Raw genomic sequence first — 19,823 nt, 5'->3', positions numbered from 1 at the left:
TTACTATACTATGTCGTTTTTAAAGAGAAAAAGCCTTACTATACTATGTCGTTTTTGAAGAGAAAAAGCCTTACTATACTATGTCGTTTTTGAAGAGAAAAAGCCTTACTATACTATGTCGTTTTTTAAAGACAAAAAGCCTTACTATACTATGTCGTTTTTGAAGAGAAAAAGCCTTACTATACTATGTCGTTTTTGAAGAGAAAAAGCCTTACTATACTATGTCGTTTTTTAAAGACAAAAAGCCTTACTATACTATGTCGTTTTTGAAGAGAAAAAGCCTTACTATACCATGTCGTTTTTGAAGAGAAAAAGCCTCACTATACTATGTCGTTTTTTAAAGAGAAAAAGCCTTACTATACTATGTCGTTTTTTAAAGAGAAAAAGCCTCACTATACTATGTCGTTTTTAAAGAGAAAAAGCCTTACTATACTATGTCGTTTTTAAAGAGAAAAAGCCTTACTATACTATGTCGTTTTTGAAAGAGAAAAAGCCTTACTATACTATGTCGTTTTTTTAAAGACAAAAAGCCTTACTATACTATGTCGTTTTTTAAAGGGAAAAAGCCTTACTATACTATGTCGTTTTTGAAGAGAAAAAGCCTTACTATACTATGTCGTTTTTGAAGAGAAAAAGCCTTACTATACTATGTCGTTTTTGAAGAGAAAAAGCCTTACTATACTATGTCGTTTTTGAAGAGAAAAAGCCTTACTATACTATGTCGTTTTTTAAAGAGAAAAAGCCTCACTATACTATGTCGTTTTTAAAGAGAAAAAGCCTTACTATACTATGTCGTTTTTAAAGAGAAAAAGCCTTACTATACTATGTCGTTTTTTAAAGAGAAAAAGCCTCACTATAGCATGTCGTTTTTGAGGACAAAAAGCTTTACTATACTATGTCGTTTTTGAAGAGAAAAAGCCTTACTATACTATGTCGTTTTTTAAAGAGAAAAAGCCTTACTATACTATGTCGTTTTTTTAAAGACAAAAAGCCTTACTATACTATGTCGTTTTTGAAGAGAAAAAGCCTTACTATGCTATGTCGTTTTTTAAAGACAAAAAGCCTTACTATACTATGTCGTTTTTAAAGAGAAAAAGCCTTACTATACTATGTCGTTTTTTAAAGACAAAAAGCCTTACAATACTATGTCGTCTTTTAAGAGAAAAAGCCTTACTATACTATGTCGTTTTTTTTAAAGAGAAAAAGCCTTACTATACTATTTCGTTTTTTAAAGAGAAAAAGCCTTACTATATGTCGTTTTTGACAAAAAAAAGCCTTGCTATACATGGTCGTATTTATTTATTTTTTTAAAAGCCTTACTATATACTATGTCGTTTAAAAAAAAAAAAAAAAAAAACCTTACTATACAGATAGAGAGGTCCTGGGTACAAATATGGATGTATCGCAATCAGCTCGCATCTTTGGAGGGCCGTACACAAGCTTCAAAAGCCCCACCGTAATCTGTCACAGGATAACTACGACTATACTGATCACACTTGAGAAAGCAATTGCACCCCGCTACCTCCGCATATGCTCCATGTTTAGATGATCTGTGTATTCACCCCCCCCCCCCCCCCCCCTACGGACCCCTATGCCAATACAATCAACACAATACCTGTGCATATTTTGGAGAGCTTTTGGACTAATCAGCTCTGACAGGTGGAACAAAACCATTTAATACAGGGCTGATTTCACATCTGAGCAGTTCGTCATTTACATAAGCCTTCACGGTCTGCTCACTGAGCTGCGACAAACATGCGGTGAGCACGGAGAGACCGGAAGGCTGTTCCGAATATTCTACCCCTGACCTCATCAAGGAGAAGGCGACGCATACTCCACTTCATGCAAAGACTCATTAGAGTACAAATGTGCTTGTCTCGGCACATGATCACGCACAAATGGAGGACTCGGGTCTTATTGTTTCAACTGTTGTGCTCAGATGCTTAGACATGGAGAATGCTAAATCGGGGTGTCTTTAGAGGCTGAAGTATCAAATTTGTATTTAAAAGATCTGTGTTGGGTTCCAAAGTCTGGATTTAAATGAGAGTGTAGTTTACTAAGTGGTGTTTTAAACTCAAATTAAGGTTTGACTCAGGTTAGGGTTCCAAATTTGTATTTTTAATTCAGGTTAGGGTGTCAAAGTAAGGTTTAAAATCAGATTGAGGTTTCAAATTAGGGATGTTAAGTGGGGTAAAGGTCTGAATGTAGAATTTTTAAGTAGGATGAGGGCTCTAAAAAGGTCTAAAACTTGAGTTAGGGTTTCAACTTGAGATTTAAAAGTAAGGAAAAGTGTCCAAAGTTGGGTTTAATCTGCGAAATGAGGGTTTAAAACAAGGGTTAATGTGCAAAAATTAGAATTTCAAAAAAGAGTTGTGGTTCCAAAGTAGGTTTTAACACACAAATATGTTTTTTTTCTTTACATTCTTAACCGTAAATAAGACTACCCATCCTCATTTTGTTTTGTGTTCCATTACAAAACAGAAAGCCAAGGCTGGCAAAGTGAAGAAAAAATGCCACATGGTGCTCATCTTGTGATTCTGACAGATCTGAAGTCTCACAGTGTGCTGATGTCTCATAAGATTGACGGCTTTCAACTCATTGGAGGACCCTAAGGGTGTTCCAATTTTAAGGTTGCTCCATAACTCTACTTCAAAAGTAGTGGTCCAATGAGGCAACCTTTTGCAGGGTTCTCAAGAGGACTTCTTGACTACTAAAGTGACAAAAGCAGATGACAGAAACATCGTCAGAGCTTTAAAGCCACTCACTTTAAAGACCAAAAAGAGGAGTCATGCCTACTCTCACATCTCCCATCATGACATCATTCATTGTAACATTTCCCTACCCTAAAAAAACCAAACCACGCCTGTGAATAACCTCAGGATATATATCAAAATGAGACAAGGGCCAGATTCCTTTTCTTATAGATAGCGTCAACGCCACTGAAGCCAAAAAAAAGTATTTATGCCTTACCAGAAACATGTCTTCAAACCTTTTTGCTCTCATTACGTCTTATTAACTCTCCACTAATACAGCTTTGATTGTTTGTGCTTGAAGGTGAGTGTAAATTATGATAATGGATAAAAATGTTGATGTCACAGAACTAATCAGTAAGACTGGTTTTCATGATTGTGTCAGCAAGGTTCTAAGGGGAAATATTGGTTTCAATCAACTGCCTTTTATCTTTAAATGGCTAAAAATAAAGGATATATAAAATGTAATTCAAGTGTTCAAATGTAATTCATTTTTCATTATTTTAATCAATGTATTTTAATCAATATAATATGTCTCAATTTGTAATGAAATGATATACAAAATCACATTAAAATACTTAGTAGTTCTTTCATTCATTTTCCGTTCTGCTTATCTTCACAAGGGTCACAGGGGGTGCTGGAGCCTATCCCAGCCAAAATTCAAAATCAAACAAGGAAAACTCACACACACACACACACACACACACACACACACACACACACACACACACACACACACACATCCATCCAAAATTGTTCAACCTGCCTATCAATGCTTACGGGATGTGGGAAGAAACCAGAGTACCCAGAAAAAAACCCACACAGCCACAGGGAGAACATGGAAACTCCCCACAGGAAATTCAGAATCCACCCAAACAGGGATTGAACCTTCGGTCACAGAACTTTGAGTTCAATGTGTAACCACGTAGTCTTAATAAATAATTTACACCAGTCAAATATACAAATATAAAGGATAAACTTTAACCAGGTATGAGAATTCAAAAAACACATACATACATACTACCTATGTTTGGTGATGGCTGATTATTGACTGTTGAGCCATAAATAAACTATAAACCCAAAGAGAAATGCTTTGGTGCGCATCTGCTTGCAATCCCAAGCATCCGAATTCATCTGTGAAACTTATGGCTTCTTCTGTAACCAACTCATCAATCTTCATCGCTAACGTATCACGCAACAACAGCAACTCTGATGTCTTCGGAAAGAGATTGTCTGCCAATTTAAAAATGAAAGATGCAATCAAACTGATTGGGAGCACATTCATTCATCATGCTGCAATATTGAATTAAAAAAATATAAATATATTGCCAAAACAACAAAGGAGTTCATTAAAGGCAAAAACTAAAGGATATGAATCTGGTCATTTTGCTTCTATTTTAATAAGTTTTGATGCAGTCACTCTATGTGTCAAGTATAATCTTAATGCAATATATTTTTTCTCCAGAATCGTTATACACTTAAAAAAAAAAAAAAAAAAAAACTTTTCACGCACCTTTTCCAAAATCTTCCCACCATTAATAAAACAGTTTTTGTTCAAGCCTTTCATTACTCTTTTGAAGTGCTGAGTTTCCCTTTCACTTCAAAGCCTACTGCACTGTTTCCATCCGTCGATTTTGCCCTGCATTGGGAAAAGACTATATTCTCCACTCAAAAGACCCCTTTCTCTGAGGGAACATAAGCAGAATTCAGAGTTAGAGTACTAATAAAAAATTATACTTATAATATTCAACTCTAAAAAATAAAAATTCGAGTACTTTTATTATTATTATTATTATTATTACTATTCCTGCAAAAAGCCCCTAAGTGGGTCATTGCCCGATTATGCACGGGTTAGTGACTGGCATTTAAACAAGCATCAAATATGTCTAAACCAAACTAAATATAAACTAAACAAAAAAACTCGATCATGACTGTCACTTTCTGTAAGTGATTCTAACTAAGTCATGTAGAAATAAGTATATGTGCTCATTATAGCATTGCTAAAACAGCTCATCTAATTTTGGCACAGTACTGCACACACACACACACACACACACAGGCCCACGTATGTACGCACGTCGACACACACACACACACACACGCACACACACACACACACACACACACCCACACACACACACTCTAGCGTCCTGTGGTTAGCACTGAGAGGAAGCAGCGGCGCGTCTCTGCTGACTTAATGTCTTTTAACAGTTTGGCTCCAGGACCAGGGCTTGGCCAGAGCTACAGCTGAAGCCAAAACTGGGCCTGTTCATCTGTGACGGCATTAAAAAAAAAAAAAAAAAAAAAAAGAAAAAAAAAACACGCCCGGGGCGGAATCTGTGAATGTGTGTGTGTGCGCGCTCTTGTCCTTTATCTCACTTCACTCTACTTCCCTCATTTTCTCTATTTCAGTCTCTCTCTAGCTGAATGTGTGTATGTGTATGTACACAGATGTGTGTGTGGGAGTCTACTAGCCGGCGGAAGCCAGAGGGGACAAAAAACACCGGCGAACTGAATTTCACCAGCCAAACACCATTGATGGAGGCATTAAAGTGACAATAGAATATTTATGGCACGCGCTGCTGATTCACTCTAATCTGAGGCACATCAAAAATGGTACAATAGCATGCTGTTTGCGCTTGGCGATGTGTCGTAGAGGGAAATTTGCCAAATGTTGAGCCGTGTGCGAATATACACGCACATTTAGTGGAAAGTCCTAACTGTTAGTGACTTGAAAGCAAACATGGAAAGATTGGGAGCAGATCAGAGGACAAGGAAGGGTGGGGGAATAAATGCTGCTATGCTTGAGTAAATTCTTCTCATTGGTGAGTAGATTGGTATGTCCCATTGTGGGATGTATCTCTCAGGTGGCCACAAATCAAGTGACCTTGTCTTTTAAATTCAGAAAAAGTGCACTTCATGTATGTTGGGGATTACAGATATGATTTTATTCTAGGTCTGTACGTGTAAATCCATTAAAATTCAAAGACCAGAGGCCCACAGTTAGTCCTTCTATCAAAAGGGTCGCAGAAAAATCTGCATCCCATCATAAAAACAGGCCTTTAGGTCACAAACTTTCCCTTCCAAACCGCCATCTCTCGGTTTCGCAGCTCGTCGGATTAACGCTCACATGCGAGACAGACCTCTTTCCGTCATCCGTCCTGTCTCGTTTTCAAAGTACAGAACTGCCAAAATGGCCAACATGTGTTTGGAAAATATATATGCTACATAGAGGTCAAACTACTATGCAATATACACAGTTTTAGGTTCCTTTGGTTGAGTATAGGAGCCCACCTCGATTTCACCCCGATGATCGGCTTCTTGCTGTGACTCTCTGCTGCTTTTTAAATATTTCATTTCATTCATAATTCACACGCTCTGGAAAGTTAAGAGTGCTTACAAAGGTTGTAATTTGAGAGGAGAAACAAGTGGACGTGGGGGAAAAACTGCCTAGCGACAGTGATCGATTTAGGCAGCGCTGATGAGAAATGTACAAATGGAAGTTACATGCATGAGAGCCGAAATGGAGACAGATATATCACATGTTGGTATATATTCTAACTCAAAAGAGAAGTGGGAAATATTAATGTGTAATTAATTATAAGAAGTGTGGCCTTTATCAAATGACCCATATTTTTTTATATCTGGCTCATAATGTTGGGATCTTAGGAAAAAAATCCTGGAGTCTTTCTGCAGCTGTGAGTTAAAGTACGTGATATAGATGGAGAGCTCGGGCAGACAGTCGTTATTGACTCCATGTGGGAAATTGTTGAGGTTAGAAATGATAAATGTAGCCCTATGCACTGTAGGGATTCATTTTTAATCGCAAACAGGCCAACGGCTCAAAAAAATCAGCAAATTTCAAGGATAACTTTGTCAACAGTGACAAAGATCACAAAACAGTTGATTTGGATTATAATTTGTTGAATAATAAGAACGGACCAACTTCTATTGAATACTGGAAATAAATAAAGAACACAAAATGAATGCATTTTTGTCCAATGACTATCTGTACAATTGATCAGTGTGAAGGCTTCAACAAATATGGATACCTTACCCAATTCACGTCAATGGCTGCAAGTAATGGCTCCTATATGGTCATTTGATCACTGCCAACTCCCCACTGGAATTAGAATGGACGTCCATTGCTGTCAATGACAGTAAAACATAATCCCTTGAGGCCAAGCATCCCATTTCAAATGAATTTGAGGTCTATTACTGTCAATAAATGAGTTAAACTATAAATTCTTGAGGGAAATGTTACATTTTAACAATTTAACCATATGAATAAACTGCTAAACCAATATTTTTAGGAAATAGTTTAGTAATAATGGCAAGGATTAAATGAGCATTATGAAAAACATGTCATATGATGATTACATTAATAAATATGTTCATATTAGTATACATATGGACTATTGTTGTAAAATAATGAAATTATGAGGCCAAATTTTACATAGAATATACTAATATATACTTTACATTATCATTATTGAATGAGGAAAAAGGCAACATTCTAATTCTTCTTCAATTACAACAGACAGAGAAAGTAAAGGAGGTCGAGGGCATAATTATTCCTGACCACATGGGACTGAAACCAAGTGAGAAATAATAGCAATATACAGCTGTGAAATGTCCGAAACTCAAGTAGACTGGGCACAGATTTAAAAACGGAGGTGTGGCTATTGACCAACAACGCATGACACATGAAAGAGTCCAGCCTGCTGTCTGCTGTCCTTCATTAGAACTTGCCCTGGATGCAGATGGCTATACTTACCTTTAATAGAGCTGATCATTAGCTCCGCCATTCAACGTTCTCCTGATGTAAACACACTGCCAGTCACACACACACACACACACACACACACACACACACACACACACACACACACACACACACACACACATGCACAAAACCACCATATTCTCCTTTTTTATACATGGAAGGGAATCATTATCAGGGATAATTTGGACACAATTTTGAGGCTCACCTATTACCTCTGTTTTGGTTCCTCCTGGTCATTAGCGAAGCTGTCAGGAAGATTGAATATTACACATTTAGAGGGGGGGTCTCTGACTCCAGGTGTCAAGAGAGGTTAGGTAGAGCAAACGCAATGACAGACTATCACACACTGCAGCCACTGCCTGTCCCCTCAAATGCAACCATATTTACGTTTCGGTTTGAAAAATGACTTTGGTTAGTCATTTTGAACGTTTGTCTATTTATCAACACAGGTTTTATGGTCATTTTTGTGATAATTCTCAAGTTCAGTGAGGTAAAAGAGGCATGTCGGGACAATTTTTTTTTGTTAGCCAGAAAAATATTCATCTTTTTCTTCAGGAGCTGCACTGAGAATATCAATAACGGGACTAATTATGAAAGCCAGCCTCAACTATTGTCTTTGCAAGACTTTTGTCGAATTAATTATGCAGCTGCCTTCAAACCTGCTGTTTTTATTGAAGCTTTCATGTTCCAACATCTATCTGTTCTTTAGTTATTAATATGCAGATCAAAAAGAAAACTGATTTTCCCTGGCAAACAGCGAGGTCATACTTTCCTATTTGCATTTTACTAATCTACATGAAATTGCTCCAAAGACACACTGTACTCTCGTTAAGGTCCACTCAGCAGTGACAAGGTGGAGCGGACTTGTCCTAAATGTACTTAAGGCAATTAATATTCATATTCCATACTGTTTATCTTCAAAAAAGGTCGTGGGGGGGCTGGAGCCCATTCCAGCTGATTTCGGGCGAGAGGCTGAATCGGGTGCCAGCCAATCGCACAGCACCATAAAACAGTACGTGGATATTAAAACAGTACTTGGATATCAAATAGTACTTGGATATCAAACAGTACTTGGATATTAAACACTACCTAGACATTAAACACTACTTAGATATTAATCAGTACTTAGATATTAAACACTACTTAAATGTTAAACTTCTCTCTTAGATATTAAACTCTCATGAATATAATTTTGAGAGCTGGTTTCAACAGTAAACTCTCTGTCACCATCTGACCGGCGATCAAAAGACCGGTGACCAAATGTCTGAGCACCAGCGCCACAGTTATTATAAAGTCACCTTTTTGACTGCTTTAATTTGCCCTAACAGTAATGTGTTCGCATCTTTGGATTTACAAGTCTTTCATTGGTTATCAGTCTTGTTATTTTTTTGCTTCTGTCACTTAAGTTAGCTATTAAGATGAAATTGGAAGGCGCAGAGAGACAACTCTGCCAATGTTTAATAGCTCGCAGAGAAACAGTGATGGAAAAGACAAGGCCAAACCAATGAATAATCTGCATGTCTATAGTAGTTGATATTTTCCCTGCGGGATCGCAATGGTATCATCTTCATACATCATCTTTGGTACGACTATTTTGTATTCTCAGTGCATGACGAGAGTAAAGCAAAGAAAATTAAATCTTGAAATCACTGCTTAGAAAAGGTCAAACTATAAATATTTCATAACCTGATATTTTCTAGAAAAAAAAACCCAGTTTATGGTTTGGTATGATAAGGGTTTGTGAATAGAAGGATATCAAGGTGTTACGTCTTTATCACCAAGGGGAGCCGTCACGCTGTCAGTGGTGGAGATCAACTCAGCTCCTGATGGATGTTTGTCAGGTTCATTAATAATTACCTTCGTCCGTAATTATCAATAACTGCAGGAAGACATCTTATTCAATTATTGACATTTAATTAAATAGAAATGGATACAACAGATAGCCTCCGAAGGGGAGAGTCAGCAAGTGTCACCTTACAACTTCCGAACGTCTCCCCGAATAGACGTTTTCGTCCCATTCTTATGGTCACAAGTTACAGAGTTGTTGATCATTCCATCACGTATGAGTAAAAACAACATCTGGGACTACAATAACAATCAAAGTATTTTACTAATAACAAAAACAGGGACTAGACCTAACAACATTTAGATTAGAGTAATTATACAACCTCCTTGACCTAAGAATCATATAATATAATCATAATCATATAATCGTTACATACAGAAAAACCCGAAGTGTACGGTTACATAACGATAACAATATTCTTGTTATTGTCCGAATAGCCCTGTCCTCGTCACCAAGGGCCCACCAAATCTCAAGGACCCAGATTGGGTGGATTGTTTGTATAACCATCCTGGAACAGGCTGTCTAGGTTAAAGATGACTTGGTGTGACCTCAAGACTTTTGAAAAACAGAAAGAGAATGATTTAACAAAGTAATGAATTAATACAGAGAAAAGAAAGAGAATGATTTAATAAAGAAATGAATTAATATAACTATTATAATAGTAAAACAGAATAAACCCAACAATGTTACACTTCATTCCAGATCTCTGGAATTCGTTAATACTTTTTAACACTTGGAGCTGATCATGGAGAAGCTCTATAACTTTGCATAAAACGGTCTGGTAACCAGAGTGTCCGCACTATGCCCTGTACTGCTTCTGTACTCTACTTCTTCCACACCCTTCTCGCTCTTAATGATCAGGATTAGAGAGGCTGGGGCCTCTACTGTAGGAGGAAGCAGCTGCTTCCATGCTCATTATAATCTCACAACTCCATAGAGTAGGAACAGCTGGAGCCCACGTTTTGGAGTGAGGGAGCTGAATTCGACCGACTTGTCTTATGGGAATAAACATTCCACTGTGAGCTACAGCAGATGACAAGGGGAATTTGGGTAAACTGACTTGTGCATTAGCGGAATCATTTGTTTGATTTCTTTAAATCCCTCCAAGCACAAAAGCATGTGGGAGTGAGGTATATAAAGGGTGACGTCATTTTTGCGGGATGCACAATGTATCTTAGTAACTAACAAATGCATAAACAAAAATATGGCGAGATTGTTTTTCTCTATTTGTTTGAGGAAAAGTGTGATTCTCCAAGGAGCAGGGAGGTCAAAATCATATTTGTCTAACATTGCATATGGTTACCAAAAGGTGGACCATAATTAAGTGTGAAATCATATACAACTATATTTACATTCTTTACAGTAATTAGTCAGTCATTCAAACATTTTCAATACTGATTATGCTAGTGAGGGGCGCCAGAGCCTATCACGGTGGATTTTAGGCAAAAGTCAGTTGTGTTGTCAGGGAAAAAACTACTAGACAAATGAGATTTAATGATATTCATTCATGCTAGGCTGGTTGAACACTAAACTGTCCCAAGTTATGTTTGTTTGTCTCTTTCTGCCCTTACATTTGGCCTTCAGCCAATTCAGGGTGTCCCCCCCTACTGCCCACAGTTGACTAAGATAGGCTCTTGCACCCTCATGACGTTTATGAGAACAAGTGCTATGGAAAATGAATGGTACTGTATATCATATGCCTGCAAAAGATCACTGTTTTTTTAAAATGAGATAATCTGAAATTAAAAACTTACCTATAAGGTAGATCTGGGGAAACATAAGACGTCTTATCCTCAAAAGAATCGTAGAACTGCAGTGAAGAAGCATGGTGGCGTGGCAGCATGGAGGTGATTTAAGTTCTGTCAGGGTGAACAGTTGCAAACAAGAGTCAGTGTTACCATAAAACCTTCCGTCTTCTGTTAGCAATGTCAGCAAAAGTCTACCAGAGCTGCTGCAATGTAACTGGGATTTAACAGAAGCACTTAAAAAGGTGTCAAGTTTGAATGTGATTGGTTGATTGTGAATACAGCCACAGTTATACAAGCATAGGCCTACTTTCCTAATGATTTTTTGCATTGATTATTGACTTATGTAGTTCTTATTTCCATTAAATTGTACATGTCAAAGGTGACAATAATTATGTCCTTGAAAAAAAAACAGAGAAGCTAGCAGTTCAACCTTGGTGGAGGTCTAATCTCTCTAATTATTGCCATTTTCATCCGATTGCTTGTCATAAATTCTGCTGAACACTTGATTACTCTCAAGTTGAAGCATAATCAAGCAAATTCACGGAAGAAGACGAGGTTGATTCACGGCCAAATAATATAAGCCTGTCACCTAATAGGACACTTTAATCAAGGTTTTCGTGCAAGCACGTTAGCTTCCGTCGTGACTCTATCGGCTGCTTATGATCCTAACAAGATGAAGTGTTGTGAACGCGGCGTTAGAAGAGGACGATGCACTGATAAAGCTGCCGAGTCTGAGCGCTGGGCTCTCAAATCTATCTTATGACTTTGATCGTCCTTTCAATTCTGAAATGCAGTCCCTAACTAGATGAAACGTTTAGTATAAGAGAGCAGCAGGATATTTTATAGCACAGATCTCACCTACACTACGCATAGGTTAGCAGCGGCCATGACACGGGGAGTGCGACTTGGTTGAACTTAATCATGTTTTCAAATGTAATAGCCAAAGCTGTCTCAGTGGACAACCTTTAAATATGCGTAGCTATTGAGTTTGCACCCATTTAAGTGGTTTGAAAGCTGTCTGCCTCCAGGCAAGATTGGAGGCCCTCTCCCCTGCTGAGAGAAGTCACAAATATTCCCCACTGCCAAGTGAGGCCAAGGCTAAGGCGAGACGGACTTCGTAAATTACCCAACACCTCGCCTTCCATAATTCTCCACTAATTGTCTGGAAGGTCTCTGCATTCAACTGTGGAATAATACTGACCGGGTGGCGTATTGAAATCCCACCGCTCAGCTCCCCTGGGGTCACATTTACAATATCCAGCTCCACAGGGCTGTGAATCTTGACTTCAGCCTTCCGCATGAGGTAATGAAGGGCCTGGTGCATTCAGCGGAACTCCTCCTCTGCTCTGATGAGGTAGCGGTACCTTTGGGCCTATTATCGCGCCACTGCTATGACAGTAACAGGCTCTCCACTTCAAGACAGCCCCAACTTTCATTACAGAGAGGCTTTGAGGTGGCGTCACAATCATAACAAGGACGTTTTATGTCCTTACATCTATCCCATCCGGCCTGTGACACAGCTTGCGAAGGGACTGAAAAGAAAACAAAAGAAAGTCAAAGAAATGATGACGGAAATGAGCGTATAAGTGTGTGTGAGGGGGGAAAAACTGCTAAACAATCAGAGAGAACTGAAAAATGTGGATTTTGCATGATAAAACAGCACCCAACAAAAGCTCCACAGCAGGCCTAAAGCAACTCTATTCGAGCCCCAATTCTTTTGTCAAACTCCTATTGAATGGATAGGCACCATGCAGACGTGCATATTTCCTGTACTACAAACCCCCGTTCAGTGACTAATGAAGTTGACACAGAGCTTTCAACTATTCATGACTTGAGGCCTGAATTATTTGTTGGCTTGATGGGACCAGGAAAATCGTATTTTCGCCTATCAAACCCATGAAAAAAAAGGGTTTCCTCTGTGGGAATTTTCTGACTAGGCAGGACTTTAATTTCTTAAAATGTCTGTTCCGCACATCAAGCCCAAGACGATCACATTGGCTCTTCGGGTGGGACGCGTCGCCCAGCTGTGAGCGTGTGGAAGAGGGATATTGAGACAGAAAAGAAGCTAAATTAATTTATTCTTCTTGCTTACAGGCGTTGGGTGGGTGGATATTCTATTAGCAATCTCGGAAGAGTAATTGTACCAGTGGGGTGGTGGCATTGTCGGGGTGCCAAGCTTTCTTTCAGCGCCTAGCGAAGTGTGGTAATCTCACACACCATCTCATTATGGTTTAAACCCCCAGCAGCTGCTCGCATTAGACTTTTATTACATGCTGCTGCTCACAGCTGTGCAATGTGAATAGCATAGACCTGGATGGGATGGCGAGAGACGGCAACAAAGGCGGACGCACAAATACAGACCCGGATTTCGGGATTCCAGCACAGCTATTTGGTTGGCTCTAAACAAAGTGGAAATATTGAGGCGGAGGGTTATAACGACCATAACAGCCTCTCAGTGTGATCACGCCGCAGTCTCCTGATGCTTGGAAGTGAAAGCCAGGCCAAGGACAGTCGCACAGATGGACCGAGTCAGGCCTGCTAAGACTAGAGTTCAATCAAAGCTGCATGGCCTGTAGTCATGCTACAGCTCACGCAGGGACACCTTCCAGAAGCATTTGTTTCATTCTCAGCACCGCATGGGGCAAATGTTGGCTATCACATCTGTTTTAGACGTCATGTGTGTGACTATGCATTCACAGAGACAATGAACCAATTCCTATGGCAATAAACCCCCTTCACTACTTCATTAGGCACAACATTAAAATGAAATGCATTTGTAGGACGTTGTAATGACTCCTGCACGGCTTTACCATATCATGCACAGTATCTTTCAACATTTGTTGTTTACTCAGAGACAGAATTACCACTTTTATACTGATGGATTGTATTCGTGACCGGACGTTTGGTCGTTAAATGTACTTAGATATTAAACTCTCTCTCCCTCTCAGATATTTAACTGTCTCTCATGAATATAATTTTGAGAGCTGGCTTCAACAGTAAACTCTCTGTCACCATTTGACCAGTGACCAAAAGGGACCAAACACCCGGGGACCAAAACGCCCGGGGACCAAAACGCCCGGGGACCAAAACGCCCGGGGACCAAAACGCCCGGGGACCAAAACGCCCGGGGACCAAAACGCCCGGGGACCAAAACGCCCGGGGACCAAAACGCCCGGGGACCAAAACGCCCGGGGACCAAAACGCCCGGGGACCAAAACGCCCGGGGACCAAAACGCCCGGGGACCAAAACGCCCGGGGACCAAAACGCCCGGGGACCAAAACGCCCGGGGACCAAAACGCCCGGGGACCAAGACGCCCGAGGACCAAGACGCCCGAGGACCAAAACGTCCGGGGACCAAACGCCCGGGGACCAAAACGCCCGGGGACCAAACGCCCGAGCACCGATTGTATTTGGCTGCGTTACAATGTAAATAGAGCGCTGACCCTGAAGAAGAAAATGAGTCAAACAAATATAAACCTATATCAGTAACAAATGTTGTAGATGAGGATAGGATTTAGCCTTGTGTTTTACTTCCAATCCATTAGTAAAACTCTTCAGACGGCTAACCGCATTCTGCCCTAATGATTAAAATACACTATCTATTATCTGCCCCTTGAGAGGAAAAAAAATGAGATTAAATTAATAGAAGTAAATGTGTTTGTAATATTTTCCCTTCCCATGTAAGTAAATTGCAAAACCGCAACATGGAATGTAGCTTTTATTATGATGATGATGCAATACAGTTGTACCCTACAGCAAGCCGCAGCCACAGTGATCATATTATACGTTGTTGAATTATTACCCCTTCCAGCTGTATCGATCAAAAGTGAGCATTATTATGTTTAGGAAAGCACAGTGTTTATTGTAGCTTTTGTATCGCATATAATCTGTTTGTGCAAGCATACCTCATGTTGTGGCTAGTAAGTGCCTACTGAGATGTTGTTTCAAATTGAATAGTATTCATTCCACTGTGAATAAGCCTAAAAAAAAATCTATAATATCTTTGGCAAAAAAACAAATATTTGATTTAACTTGGCTGAACTTTCATACATTGGGCAATGTTCTCCTGTTCACACGTATGTCTTTATTTTTTTAAATGCACCTGGCTGAGGCATATTGAAAGTTCTGAGATTCTATCGACCGCAACCGACGAAACACCCACTGTGCGTAAACTGGCCAAATACATGCGGCGATGCTGAAGTCTCGAGTTTTTCTGGATCGTTGAATTTTCCTTAGACATGTGACTACCATACAGATCCATTTGGGAAAGATGTCCTACATTAAATGTGAAATCAACTCTCTATATTTGCAATGACAAGCATAACCATGGCTTGATGATATAATGTTGGAAACCCAAATTGGCAAATTTGGTTCAAACCATCATGTCATCAACCCATAATTATAATAGTCATCAGCTATATAGTATGTATATACCACACAATTAAAGCAGAAGGCTTCCAGTTAAAGCTCATCATGTTCTATTCATATCAAGTCTATTGTGGCGATGTTTAGAGCAAAAAAAAAAAAAAGGAAACCTCTCTGATAGCTAGCGTGAACTTCATTGGTTTTGACGCGTGACATTTAATACTAAATACAAGAGCGGTGTCATTTCTAAAATTGGAATTCCATGACATAAGGTTCTCAACTATGGAATAAACACACATGCACATTCCTTCCCTCTCTCTCTCCAACCCTATGTACACAAATGCCCTGCTTTACTGAGCCCTATTCCCCCTTTGCAAGTAACCAATCTCTCTCTCTCCTCACTATTTCTCTATCCTCCCTCTCTCACTCTCCTTTCAACTCTTAATTATATACTTTGCTCATACAGAAGCGACCATGGTCTTCCTAATCACGCGTGATCACTCAGAATTCCCAATTAGAATAGCTTGAGAGAAAAAAAATGAAATCCTAGTCATTTTCAACATAAATTGTCTGGCAAATGCTATAAAGTGACATTAAAGAGGATCAGAAATGCTTTTAAAATAATTTGATCTTCCATTAAATGGCAAATGGTTCAATAAAAATGTATATTTACCTGATTTTCATTGGACAATTGCATGATTTTTATACGACTGTGTATTTAATTGAACACTGAGTTAAGAAAACTTGACAAAAGTCAAAGTTAAGTCAACAATTTTGGTGCCATCGACATAGAAATGATGAGAATGGACTAGACTTCAACCTTAACTACATGACTTGAGTTAGAATGACAACATTGTTGTGCCTTTTGTCATTAAAAGAAACGTTTTTTGGCTGTACACACCACAAAACTCCAGTCAGGATTACTGAGGTCACCTCATTAAATCCAAATTTTCCCATAAGCATTTTTTCCCCCACTTTTTTTTTCTTATAACTGGCCTGGCTAGCGTACCTTTCATCTCTGCTCATTTTCCCATTCAGACTCCTGACACACCCAGCATGTCTAACTTGGGGATTTGTATCCAACCACCAAAAAGTTGTGTTTCTTCTTAAAACACGACTTTTTTAAGGAAAACAGAGACTGGAAACTTCATTTGCTTGATTTGTTTGGATCCCTGCTGCATATTATTGCCTTGCCAGCTCGTCTGGCATTTTTTAAAAAGGCAAATCTGCTCGAAACAATGCTAGTAAATAGATTGAATTAATCATCACCTAACACTGCCTCGCGTACATTGGGTAGTAATACTATAAAGTATTTATGCAAATGTAAAGGGGGAAAGAGTTTCTAAATAATTTATGTAAACTCTAGGGATGGTGTTTGTTTAATATTTAGAGGTGTTGGCCTATAATTTATTGGTTAATAATCATTTTTAAATATCTCTGAGTTATCTTGTGAAGCTATTATTTTTTTACAGAAACTTGGGAATTAGTTAGAACTGAGGTTAAGATATACATAAATATGATATGCAAGTTACATAAACCTCTGAAATATTTGCAAAAATTGTCGTTCCAGCATTTAATTTTTTTTGATATTTAAGTGAAATACAATTATATATTTTTTTATTGTTTTATTGTTTGCTCAATTGATGTCAGGAAACACTGCAGTAAATATGCAGAAAATATAATTCATGAATGAAAATATTTATGTTAAATGGTAGATTAAAAAATGTATATTTTCTTATAAGACCAAGATAAAATGCTCACCTACTCTAAAATTTTAATGCAATCATGCCACTTGACTTGATTTGAGACTGGCAGAATGTTTACAGAAATTCCATTGTTAGCATAGAGAGTTGATTTTGGGCCAGAGGCCAAACTGAGCTGAGCAAACAATCACAGGTCACCTATAGAAAAAACATTGAATGTTGATGTTCTCTTTAGGTTCGTTTTGTTGACGTAACATGGATGTTTTTAGGATGTGGGGGGAAGCCATGGTATCCGGAGAAAAACCCACACATCCACTGGGACAATAAAACAGAGTTGGATGTGCTACTTGACCACAGTAAAGTAAAGTGAATGAGAGAAAAATAGACACATTTCCCCCCAAATTAATGAGACTACCTCACACTGTGAATTGAATTAAATCAGTTTGACTGTCAAGATTGTGTATTACAAGCACATTTATGTTCATAGGTGGTGAAGGATGATTGAATTAACTTTTATGCAGCTGTTCATGTTATTTTGTCTGTCCACATTAATTTGCCCATGCATATAGTGTGTGGCCGCCTGTCAAAGTGTAGGGGTGTGCATGCAGGCGTGTGTCTCACCTTGACTTGAGTGGGAATGCGGCGTTCTGGCAGAGGACACTGGGACATGGAGCCCAGCTGGGGAGGGATGAAGCACAGCTGGGGATAATTAAACCCAGGACTGTCTCTACGAAGCGAGCCGGACAGGCAGGACAGGCTGTGCCTGTTCCATGCGGCCCATACGGGGCAGTTTGGATATGCTGCCCCCCGCCCTTTTGCGCCTCCCTACTGCATTCCCAGATCACGGGAAGGCCACGAGTCTTGACAGCAATGCAGTGGTTGGATTTTTTTTCCTGGATACTAATATGAGCTAAGCCAAGAAAAGGCCAGATTTGTTGTCACTTCCTTCAAAGAACTGTGACCAGACGTTTGGTCGCCGGTCTTATGGTGACAGAGAGTTTACTGTTGAAACCAGCTCTCAAAATTATATTCATGAGAGAGTTTAATATTTAAGAGAGAGAGAGTTTAATGTCCAAGTATACTGTTTAATATCTAAGTATACTGTTTAATATCCAAGTATACTGTTTAATATCCAAGTATACTGTTTAATATCTGAGTATACTGTTGAAACCAACTCTCAAAATTATATTCATGTGAGAGTTTAATATCTAAGAGAGAGAGAGAGAGTTTAATATCTAAGCATACTGTTTAATATCTAAGTATCCAAGTATACTGTTTAATATCCAAGTATACTGTTTAATATCCAAGTATACTGTTTAATATCGGAGTATACTGTTTAATATCGGAGTATACTGTTTAATATCGGAGTATACTGTTTAATATCTAAGTATACTGTTTAATATCTAAGTATACTGTTGAAACCAGCTCTCAAAATTATATTCATGAGAGTTTAATATCTAAATATCTTCCGTTTTCAACAGTACTTAGATATTAAACTCTCTCCCTTAGATATTAAACTCGCTCATGAATATAATTTTGGGAGCTGGTTTCAACAGTAAACTCTCCGTCACCATTTGTCCAGCGACCAAAAGACCGAGCACCCAAAGAACAACACACGGTGATGCCCCTAAGACCTTCTCGTGTGTGTGTGTGTGTGTGTGCATTGCCCACGACACACAATGCACTCACGGAGGCATCTGAGAAGCAATTTGGCCGAGGGAGGTTAACCTGTAACAGACCCGGCCAATTTCAGCTCGGAATTTTCCTTGGCTCCATATGAGACGTGGATGGCGGCCATATCACAGCCGGGGCTCGCCCGCATCACGCTGGGGCTGGGGTTTGTACAATTTGAGCAGCGCTGTTTCCTGTTTCTCCTCCAAAAGGCTGATTAATTTACAATGGCACCACTCTCACTGCCTCCCACCCGTTCCTTTCTGCCTCGCCGGTTCTGTATCATTTGAAATGAAAAGGTTTACTTTGGATGCTGCTAACAGTCGCAGTAAAGTGAGCCCTTCTCCCCACCGCCCAAATATCTTTTTAAAAAGCCCGACAGCCTGCCAACTTAAACAACTTTTGACTGGATGAATTGACCTGTCCTATAAAAGCCTGCACTTGCCTGGATGATAAAACGCCACTTTCCGAGAATCCTCAAACTCTGTGCTGTTGCCAGATTTACCAGGGCGAATGACCTAGAACGAAAGAAATTGCAGTGTGATTACCCAGAAAAAAAGGCCCTAGGGGAGAAGAGCATGTTGCCGGATGCGTACATGAGCACTAAAAACAATTTTCTTCTTCTTCTCTGTTACCTGGGACACTGATGAACATCAAAATTTGATTACAAGACCTGCATCAGGTCATCAATAATACTCATAATGGCATCTTTCATCATGGGGGAATCAAGATGTTGCGGCATCAATTCAGTCAATACAGAAGTCATTTCACTGCCCTTATTACATTCCACTTAAGTGGGCCGTATAGTTGGATTGCAGGCATTCTATTTGCCACTTCGTGACAGCTGTGTTTGAAATATGGCCTTTTGGGATCATGCAGGATGTCATTCCTACTCCTACCTCATTTGTAAGCTTATCTTCTCCTCTAGCTGGTAAACAATGCAGGTGTGCTAT

The 19,823-nt window shown here is 39.2% G+C and overlaps 1 long non-coding RNA gene across 1 annotated transcript; it reads right to left on the bottom strand.

Moving 5' to 3' along the window:
- Positions 1 to 11,140: 11,140 nt before the first annotated feature.
- On the bottom strand, positions 11,141 to 18,188 carry LOC144207640 (uncharacterized). Its single transcript, XR_013328743.1, has 3 exons — positions 17,821 to 18,188; positions 12,332 to 12,662; positions 11,141 to 11,241 (listed from the first exon to the last, which is right to left on the bottom strand). It is a non-coding gene; the product is annotated as an uncharacterized LOC144207640 (long non-coding RNA).
- Positions 18,189 to 19,823: the final 1,635 nt, after the last annotated feature.

This window comes from Stigmatopora nigra, chromosome 14 (genome assembly GCF_051989575.1).
Source record: "Stigmatopora nigra isolate UIUO_SnigA chromosome 14, RoL_Snig_1.1, whole genome shotgun sequence".
Lineage (NCBI taxonomy): Eukaryota > Metazoa > Chordata > Actinopteri > Syngnathiformes > Syngnathidae > Stigmatopora > Stigmatopora nigra.
The sequence above is the reverse complement of the archived record's forward strand: the minus strand, read 5'-3'. Positions and strand labels throughout refer to the sequence as shown.